The sequence below is a fragment of the Phyllostomus hastatus genome, unplaced genomic scaffold (genome assembly GCF_019186645.2).
Source record: "Phyllostomus hastatus isolate PE091 unplaced genomic scaffold, TTU_PhHast_1.1 phas_contig_29, whole genome shotgun sequence".
NCBI lineage: Eukaryota > Metazoa > Chordata > Mammalia > Chiroptera > Phyllostomidae > Phyllostomus > Phyllostomus hastatus.
This window is the reverse complement of record NW_025333835.1, coordinates 10,160,967-10,171,033: the sequence shown is the minus strand read 5'-3', so window position 1 is coordinate 10,171,033 and position 10,067 is coordinate 10,160,967.

The window sequence follows — 10,067 nt, the reverse complement described above, 5'->3', positions numbered from 1 at the left end:
TGCCAGTCTTGTCCCAGGAGGGATTTTCCATACAGACTTGTCTCTGAGACAAAATCAGACTGCATGACCAGCCTCGAGAGTAGATACCAAGATAACATAGACACTAGGTGGAATACATCCGTCAGTATATTTTCTATAAACAATACTGATGAGCTGGTACAAATTTGCCCTGTTCTGTCTCAGACAATAAAATGTAATTATATTAAATCATAGTTTGTGCATTTTATTCAAGTTTGGATAAGATTTATTTTGTGTGTATATGCATCCAAACATCTGAAATGTTGTTTGACATAGGTAGGCATTCAGTAAATAAGTTTGGAAAAAATGAATAGATATCAGTTATTGAAAATCTATTATGTTCTGAGCATTGAGAAACTTGTTATGTGTATGATATCATATCCAGATATATAATCAAGTTTATATATCTAAAAAATACTCAGAGTTCAAATTACAGACACAATTTTAAAGTTGGGGTTACAGTTCTTAGTCTGTTTATACTGGGGAGGGTGTGGAAGCATTGAACAAAAACAAAAGAGAGAAAGAAATCACAGACACAGAAAACCGTGTTGATTGTGGAGGTAGGGAGAAAGATGCGTAGAGGTGGAAGAGTGTGTGAGGTGTTAAGTGGAAATGGAAAAAAATGCAATAAATAAATAAATAAACAAAATAAAAAGTAGAACAATTTTCCCTTGCACATAAGAACTTTAGAATCTCAGTAATTTTTTATTATGGCACAACTTGCTATATATTCATAAGGAGGATTGAAAATAGAGATATTACCCTTATTAAGTATTTTGCCTTTTAAATTTTAATGCCATACTATTTTTATAATAAATAAATTTTTATTTCATTTTTTAAACACATTCTGCAAAATATTTAAATGTAGTTTTCTGGTTATTTTTATATTAGTGCCATTATATTAGACTATATTATTTATTTGTATTTTTATATGTCAGTTATAATCTCCTCCAATTAATATTTATATTAATTTTTCTACATGTTAAGTACTGTTACCTTCTGTAATTACTATTAACTCCATTTGGGGAAATATTTATTGACATAAAACTATATATATTATTAAATTAATAATGAATGAATAGCAAGTGGCTATTGCAATGATTTTAGTTTTCTATTTTTTATGTAGACAGGTAGCCAAATTTATTCATTTGAAATTATATTCTTTATACAATTATAGAGCAAAGATTATTAAGTTATATGATGGCACTTTGAAGATAGTATTCAAAGTAGTAATTAGCATAATTATTACATCAGCTACTATTTAATGCATATGTATGTGTATAAAGGTGTGAATTTGATACTTGATTTTAATCATTGGGCTTTTTTTGTGCTGTTTGTAATTATCCCTTGATTTACAGTTTTTTATAGAACATTGTGATTCTTCTACTGTTAAAAATACCTTCTAAAATATTCAGTAAATTAATAATTTTCATTAACATTTACACTTATTACTTTATCAGTCCTCTGAGATTTATAAGGATTGGTATGTCTAAATTAGTTTCTTATGTGACAATTCAAAGTATCATTTTCTAGGGTTTCTTAATCTGGTATAACATGGAAAAATACAAATATATTCAGGATACTAAATATTAGTGTTTGCAACATCTATTATCTATCTATCTATCTCAATATAATGATCTTTCTCTTTGTCCTCTCAACAAAGTATGTATCTGCCTTTGCATGCAACCATATTATTTTGGGTCAGTAAAATAAACTTATGTAATCAGCTTTATTCAGAGCACTACATCTTGCCTCAATAAAGAATGTAATAACTTATTCTTCGAGGTTTTTTTTGCAGTTTCACTCCTAATATAATGTTATAGAAAGATTACTCCTACTTCTATTTTGATAGAATATTTATCCTGATACTAAAGGAATATAGACCCCAAAACAATTCCTAAAGTTTGGGTAGTTGATATTCATTGGAAAGAGGATGTAAAGTGGAGAAAGAATTAAGAACCACATTATTTTAGTGCAATGTTGGTAGGAGTTTAATACATTTTAAATAACATTAAATAATTTAATAAAATTATTTATCAGAAGTATTTATATCTTTATATTAAGGATGGAACTAACAAGATAAAACTAATGCTTTAGTAGAAGTCACATGCATATAATTTTAGTTTTGTGGTGCAATGTATGTTACAAATAGTATACAAAACCTGTTAACTAGAGAGAAACTGGTAATTTGGTAAATTGAATATGGTGGTATATTAAAATAATGTATTATATGCTATTATTTATCATATATGAATATATATTTCATGTATTAATATATTTTCATATGTGAATATATACTCACAGTGTAAGGCACTGTGTAAAACAGTATAAAGTTTCCTTAAAAAATTAAAATTTGAACTGACTTTTGACCCAGTATCCCACTTCTGAGAATATATTGTGTTTCAAAACACCAGTTCAGAAGAATATATGCACCCCTATGTTCATTGCTGACAATAACCAAGATCTAGAAACAACCCAAGTTCCCATCAGTATATGAGTGGATAAAAAAGCTGTGGTATATTTATACAATGGAATACTACAGAACAGTAAAACAGAAGCAACTCTTATCTTTTGGCACAGTATAGGTAGCCCTGGAGATTATTATACTAAGTAAAATAAGCCAGTCAGAGAAAGAAAAACACCATATGATCTCACTTATATGTGGAATCTAAGATAAAATAAACCGTAAAACAAAATAGCTGTCAGAGGGGAGGGGAACTGAATGAAAGAAGGTGAGAAGATTAGTCAAAGAATATACATGCATAACCCATAGACACAGATGATTATGTGGTAATGGCTAAAGGGAAGGGGAAGATGGATGCTGGGTGGAGGTGGACAAAGGAGGGAAAAATGCAGACATACGTAAAAGTGTCAACAATAAAAATAAAGTAAAAAAGGAACCATATGATTTTACCCATTATGAGATATGAAACTGAAAGTAACAAATAACATGAAAAACAAACAAAAATTCATAGATACACATGACAGCATTGCCATTAACAAAAGGAAGGGGGTTGAGAGGTAGTAAAGGGTAAAGAAGGTAAGTGATATGGTGACAGAAGATGATCTGACTTTGTGTGGTGAGTGCACAATGCAATACACAGATCATGTATCATAGAAATATACACTTGAAACCTATATAATTTTATTAACCAATGTCACCTCATTACATTTGATTAACAAAAGAAATATGGTTTTAGCCCTAGCTGGCATAGCTTAGTGGATTGAGCGCGGGCTGCGAACCAAAGCATCGCAGGTTCGATTCCCAGTCAGGGCACATGCCTGGGTTGCAGGTCACAGCCCCCAGTAACCACACATTGATGTTTCTCTCTCTCTCTCTTTCTCCCTCCCTTCCCTCTCTAAAAATAAATAAATAAAATATATTTAAAAAGACCCATCTCTTAAAAAAAAAGAAATATGGTTTTAAGTCTTACCAGTGACCCTGACTATAATTTTCTCTATGCCATTATCAGTTCTCAATTTTTTTTAATCAGAGGGAGAAATTGGAATATCTGACTTCTTTTTTTTACCATCTTCCATTCCATGTTTGTTTTACTTTCATAATAAATACTCAATTTGAACAGTGTATAAATCTACCAACTAAACCATGCATATAATATATTTTTAATTTCAGTATATTTTTTAGTTTAAATAAAAGATAGATTTTTAAGCTCAAGAAAAACTGGGAAAATATTTAACACATTTTAAATAACTCACAAATTTAATAAAATTATTTATCAAAATTATATAATTTTATCAAGGATAGAATAGTAAGAAGTAAAAATTAATAATTTAATGGAAATGACATGAATATAATTCTGGTTTTGTAGTACAATGTATTTTATAAATAGTATATAAAACCTGTTAACTAGAGAAATATTGGCAATTTGGTAAGTTGAATATGGTGTTATATTAAAATATTATATTATATGCTATGACTTATCATATATGAATATATTACCCACATATTAATATATACCTTTATAAATTAATATTATTTCATGTATTTTTTTTGGAGTTAAGGACTTTAAAAGTTAAAAGTAATTTTAGATTTATATATTTAGCCAAGTTGAATTTAATCTCCTGCCTGACATAATAAAAACAGACATAAACAATGATCATTTGGGAAACAATGGTAATAATTTCAAGAGATGGGAAACAATAAAAGTGAGTCTTTTGATTGTATTTATGAAAGGCCTTGAAGAAGTCTCCAGTCCTTCACAGAAGGAGAGATCTATTTGAGAAAATACACCTGACAGTCAAGTGAGATAAAAGTAGATGGACTTCACAGGACAGAGCACCTGAAAAGAGGGTGCTGCCAGAGAGAGCACACCAGCACTTTGCAGTAAGCCCCTAACAAGTATTCAGGTGAGTACGGAATGACAACAGGGTCTAAGGAAGCTGGAAAGCACAACCCCAAAGGCTTAGAGTTACCGGTGTGTGGTATAGAGGAATCCATGCCTGTTTTCACCAGTTAGAATGGGAAACAACATTTATGAAGCATTGGGATGAGTACAAAAACAGTCATGTCTCAGGTATGGTAAATAATTTTCCTGTAGTAGACATTTCTCCAGTATTATCTAATAAATCTTAAAAGCAAGATTGTAAAATATCAAGCTGTTTTCAAGTGAATTAATAATTGATAAGTTTAAATTACTGGGGCTGACATGAAGTAAAAATTTAGCAGGCATACACAGAAGCAGAGAAACATGACCCATAATCAGGAGGGAAAAAAATTAATAGAAACTGATAGAGAATGGGCATAGATGTTAGAATAATAATTTAGTATATGTATTCAAAGTTTAGCTAGAGCCACAAAAGATATGAAAAATAAACAAAAAAAGAACTTATTGACATTCAAATTAGAATGTGTGAGTTGAAAGATACCCTAAATGGAATTAGTTGTCGAATAGGCATTGCTAAACAAATAATTAATAAACTAAAGTCACAGAAGTAAATTTAACAAAAAATTGAGGTACAGAGAGATATAAAATTAACAAAAACAAAAATCAACAGAAAACCAAATTGAATGTGGAACAACTTAAAGTGGCTTAATATACATATTGTTAAAGTCTCAAAAGGGAAAAGGAGGAGAGAGGGAAATCCTTGAGTAAATATGACTATAAATTTTACAAACAATTAAAAAGATAAAGTCATTGATTCAAGAATCACAACCAATCTCCAACACAAGAAACTACATTAAAACATATCACAATTAAATTGAAGAATACCAATTCTAAAGAGAAAACTTGACCAGCCAGTCTTTCTGACTGTACTCTTCAAATTTCAAGGTCCTTGAAGATAACCTCTGTGAAATTCACATAGACTGAATTATCCCTAAATACTATGTTTTATCCTGAATTTAGTTGAAGTAAAAATAAAGAATATATAGGAATTTTTGTACTATTTTCTTAACTTTCCTCTAAATCTAAAATTTATTCAAATATAAAATTTCAATACTTTGTTATGTTTTTGAATTATAATTTAAAGTATGAAGTTTTGGAAAATTAGCTCTGTTTTCAAGCTGCTTTTTTTCCAGTTAATTTTAGAGAGTGACATTTCAGAATCTTTTTCTGTATCTTAGAACACAATCTATTACAGAATTTGGTTGTTAAATATTTCAAAATATCAGCTGGGTTTAGTGCACCGTATTCTGAGTTGTATGTGGAGTTGAATGTCAGGCAACATTGTTGCCTGTTGTATTAACCGTCATGACACATTTTTCATGATGTTTAATTTGTTAGTAATTTTGAATAATCAACCACTTACATTTTATGTCATTAAAATGAAAGTTTTCAAAATAAAATAAAATTCAAAAAAGTTTAAGCTCTTACTTTGTTCTAGTCACTATCTAGGTATAAAAAAAAGTATAAATACAACATCCTACCTAGTGTGTTTAAATAGAAGTTTCAAAATACCTCTGAAAATCTGGTGTTTGAAATAACATAATTTACTAATCACTGGATCATTTTGAAATGTTTACCTGGGAATGAAAGAAATTTGTATAGAAAAGAACATTTGTTATTAAAGAAAGCATGCAGTTTTCAATGTAGATTAAGCAATGCTGTGATTGCATGAATATTGATTATTTATGTACACAGTGGTCATATTACCAACTTTCTAATGGCAGATGATACAAAGTAGGCATCTAAGAAATGATCACCTTTGATATACCACATGTTGAATCATATCTGGTATCCACTATGGCAGTGAGAGATTAGAAATTCACTGAAAAACAAATCATCTTAACATCTTAACAATAGAGGAAGTTGAAATGCCCAAATTTCATTTAAAGCAGTTTAGATGGGTCAGAGTAGAAAAACAAACTGACAGTGGGAATTTGTCACCCAGGCTGTCCTCATTTCAGAGTTTAAGGGAAGAGGAAAGATTACAAAGAACAAGTAAAAATTTAAGCTGTTTTGATAATCTAGCTTCCTATTTGCTAGAGAATAGAATAAAGTAAATGGCACTTTCTTCACTGGGGATGATTTGCTGAATACACTGATTCATCAAACTCACAAATGTGAACCAGACAGACAAACACTCTTTTAGAAGAGAGGAAGATTAAAATACAGAAATTTTCTTAGTGTCTTAATGACTAAGCCACAATGGATCAAATAGATGAGAGCAGGGATACCAGCAAAGACAACCAACACAGGAGAATGGAATGGTAGATGTCAAATCAAACTGAAAGCACAGTTTGTGGAATTCTGTGAGACAAATATTGAGGACACCATGAACATCCCTGGAAGAAATTTGAGGAGCATCAAATTTCTGAACAATAATTCATGGTGGAGTTAGATGTTTACTTGTGTGATTAATAGAACTGTTAATCTGTTAAGACAAATATTGATTTGTCTAAATTTGCTTGCCCTGAAATGAAAAGAAAATTTAGCAAAATTTCATAAACAATATTGTTTGTATATGAAGCCCACATCAAATAACTGTTAAACAAATATTAGCTTTTGTGATGAAGGAGTGATAACAAATAGTCACTTAAATTGACTTGCAGGTTTTATTTCTTCTTCAATTTTACCTATGGAACATGACTATGTCCTATGACTATGTCCTATTTAGGTTTCTTCTAGAAACTGCTCTATATTTTCTAACATTATAATCAATAGGGAACATATTTATCCTGTTTTTCACTGCTATAATAGAACATGGACTTTTTAGTTTACTCAGTGATGTTGTCAAGAGTCACTAAACATCAATTTACAAGTCTAGAGTTTTGTTTTTTCTTGTCATATTTGAGTTTTTGTTATTATTGAGTTTAAATCAAGCAACAAAAAGCATGAGAACTGCATTATAATGAAAAAGCATTGTAAAGTGACACTTCAAAACACTTCTATTGGTTTAATATGTTTAATTGCCCTACAGTCTTTATTATTTATTCTTGAATGATTTTACAGCAGTACCCCTCTTAAAAGTAAGAAAGGATTTAGTGGTTATAGCTTGAAGTGGCTCTTGAGTATTATAAAGGGTCCTGCTTTTGAAGAATCGATCTAAGCAATTTCAATACATCATCAGTTGTAAAGTATATCATTGAAACTGCAACTGCATTATCTTACTGTGCAAGAGTTTTGGATAAATATTAGTAAATGGAAGAAAGGAAACAATGAGACACCACAATAACAGAAAGACCTTTATGTGTTCTATCTTAGACACTCAACAATGGAAATAAAGAGTTCATTACAATGTTTTTATGTAGTGATGTTGATTGTCATTTTTAATAAAGAAATTCAAGGGAGGATATCTTGAATAGTTCAAATATCTAGCCCCCTCCCACACACCCATCATTATTTATTTCACAGCAAAGCAAAATAAAATTATTTGGCAACATATTAATTTCCTTGATTGGCTAGCAGTGAGATGATTGTTATCTCTCCAAATTAAAACTTATATAAAATAAATTTTTTCTTAAAGTTATATTTTGATTGAATTGGAGATGTAGTGTCTAAAGCATCTATCAGGTATCTTAACCATCATCACTTCATGATGGGATCTTAAATCACAACTAGAGCTCTTTAGAAAATAATTTTAAAACCACCCCACTTTTGAAAATGGTGTGAAAAATGTAAATAAATCTCCAAGAATACTATATTTGAGTATCAGTTTGTATAGCAATCAAATAAGAGAGATAAAAACTTACAGGGATGAGACTTAGCAGGCTCAAAATAGATTGGAAATGAAACTGAGGTATTAGTTTAATAATAGTAGTGTTATCATTTTGATGCATTTGACTAGAAAAATGTAAAGACTGATGAAATCAATTACATTCATTACTGGGAATTACAAGTTAAAAAGCATTTAGACATCCTGGGACATTTCAGTAAGCAATTAGGGTAGATATGGGTCATAAAATGAAATCATATTAGGAGGTCATTAGGCCGGTTAAGAAAAAAAAGTTAGAGAATCAGATAATTTCCAGGTACCTGAAGAAGTTACTTGGAAGAGGACTTGCTTAGCAGTTATGCAAAGGAGTAAATTAGTAGCCAGCATTGGATATATCAGGAAGATGATTATTTTAAACAATGAACAAAGTTCTTTGAAGACACAGTATACTGTCCCAGAATATAACGATGGAGAGTCATTAGATAATTCAAACAGATTGAATGAACACATATGGAGAATAAGAAGTATTAAAGAATGAAGCTAAAATTAAGTAATAAATTCATGTAGTCCTGATGATATCTTTTTATATGTGAAATTACTTAGTCAAAGTAAAGATTGAAACCATCCTTTATTATGCATAAAGTCCACAATAAATTTCTGAAATTCTAGGCAAAACTTCCAAAAATTAAATATATTTCAATGGCAGTTCTAACTAGCAGAAAGATATAAATATTGTTATCATACACTTATGAAATACATGAAAAATGACTAAATAATAATAATAATTTATTTCATATAAATTACAATATGTATTTTATAAAGTAAAATTATATTTATTACCATCCTTTAAAAGCTATGGAAAATAATTAATTCATCAGTTTGAAACTAAAAACTAAGGCCTAGAAAATGCTTGGATAATATTGTGCCAAATGTGTAAAAACTAAGCTGGTGTAAGTATTTCTTTCACAATATCAAGTAAAATCCACAATTCAAGGCAAAACAGACTTAGAGAAAGGTACAATTGCTAACTACACCTTCTTTGTTTCAAGAGATGTGTTGGGGTAGGAACAAGATTGGGTCTAGGTTTACTTTAGGTTTTCTGTAAGAAACTGCTTGTCTTAGGTTTATAAATGTGGGGGAACCCAAGAAAAAAAATGAAATTATCTTCTGGAGGACAGGCCCCTTGTAGTACATGCTTCCCGTGACAGGTGAGTGTTCTAGGAACCCATCTGTATCAGTGTACCAGCTGGCATTGTTGTGAGAGGCTGTGTTTGCTTTCAGTGATTTTTTTAAAGATTCTTTTAACATGTTCACTCATTTCATGATGGGTGATTTACGAGAGCACCTACCCACACTGTGCTGAGTGTTCAGCAGTTTTGACAAAAAAGTGTCATGATCCCCATGCCCCACCCTCCCAATTCACCTGATCTCTTCCTGAACAACTTTGTTATTGTTTGTTTCCCTGGGTAAAAAAGTCCTCAAAGGGAAATATTTGCTGATGTGCAAGTGGTGCAACAGAAAATGGTGGAAGCACTAAAAGGCATCAAATTTGATGAGTTCAAAATCTGTTTTTAGCAGTGGACAAAAGTCTCGATAGGTGTATTGCATCAAATGAAAAGTACTTTGAAGGTGACTAAAGTTTAAACATGTACAAACAAATACACAATTTTAAAAAAAATAAATCCATTTGGGAGGGCCCCACTTGGATGTTTTGCCTTCTTTGGCTGTCAGAACTCATATCTTCTTTGACCTTCACTTCTTCATGTATAAGTCTGCATACCCACATATGAAATAAAATGTTAGTATCTAGTGATATTAATATAAAATATTTCTTATATCAGTTCCCATTACTTGTAAAAATTATTGCAATTGTTTTAATGGGATATCCTGCTGCAATTTATTCTAACCGCTCCCCCACTTAACCCTACTCAACC